A 1,293-nucleotide genomic window follows, 5' to 3' on the forward strand; every position below is an offset into this window, starting at 1 on the left:
GCTGTGGGCTCCACTGTACTATTGATTTGGTGGATATACCCTAAAAATTTCATGGCCTTGTACGACGGTACCATCGGTACGAAATCCTTTATACCCGTCTGGCAGGAAATAAGTTTACGGGACCGGGGCTTCGGAGGAACTTGGTTAGGTCAGGGCCGTGCGTGCTGCGCCAGTCCCGGCCCGGTCCGGGTCCAGTCAGCCCAGCCGGTTGTCCGGGAGGAGGTCCTCGAAGGTGCCTCGATCGTAGCTCAGCTCCTCTCGCCCTGCGCGGGCCTGTGTGTGCGCCCGGGACGGAGCCGGGTGCGCCAGCATGCGCAGCGCCCGCGGCACCAGCTGCGTCCTGCACGTGCATAATGGATACTCGAGCCCCTACTCTCCCTACTGCTCCTTCAGACCCCAATTCGCTCTCCCCCTCTTCCCCCTTCAACACTCCTTCCACCCCCCCCCCTTTCCCTACAACATTGGTTTAAAAAAATACGATTCTGGCAAATCGTGGTAGACAAGAAGGTAGTTTATCGTTAGAAATGAATTTGAAACGTTCTGAAAAAGTAGCTGTAATTGTTATGCAATAGTCTATTTCAAAGGAGAGAAGTGCAAGCAACTTATTAATGAAATTTGAATGAAAAATACTACAGAAAATTAGAATTTTTTTTGAGATATGTTTGCTATAACTTTGTCTGGTGAAATTTGAGAAATTTGAGTTTGCATCCACAAGTTTCCATGGAAATGACGAGCTGAGCAGTAGGCCGAGTCGAGCCAGGGAAATTTCAGCCAATCACAAATTTCCGCGGGAAAATTTGACCAATAGAAACGATCGCCTGTTGCTTTGTACAACCCTATCCAAAAATTTGTATGAGCCTGGCGTGGAACTCCCTGCTTTCAGTGGTCGCGTTTGAATAAAAACAAGTCGCCGCCGTGTAAAAAGGTGCAGCATAAACGCTGTTTCGAACGCGACCGGTCAGCCAGTCGACGATAGGCATTGTTAGCGAGGACTGTACTTCTGACTTCCAAATCGCATTTAAAAGAAGGCGCGGCGGCTAACAATGCTGCCAACCTATCGCCCTTTGCAGCTGGGGGTGCGGCTCCCAGAAGACTTTAAAAGAAAACTATGCTATTTTGGTTATACACTATTACCAACAGCTGAATAAAATATTCTGATTCATAACCACAACTGTAGATCCGCCTTCTAATAATTTTATTTCATAATATGACAACATCTGATATTAAATAGAATATTTTGACTATTCTAACTGTAAATTAAAATCTAGGGGGCCGTTAACGCGTTAGCGTTAG

This window comes from Frankliniella occidentalis, unplaced genomic scaffold, assembly GCF_000697945.3.
Source record: "Frankliniella occidentalis isolate FOCC.00 unplaced genomic scaffold, Focc_3.1 Scaffold139, whole genome shotgun sequence".
Taxonomy (NCBI): domain Eukaryota; kingdom Metazoa; phylum Arthropoda; class Insecta; order Thysanoptera; family Thripidae; genus Frankliniella; species Frankliniella occidentalis.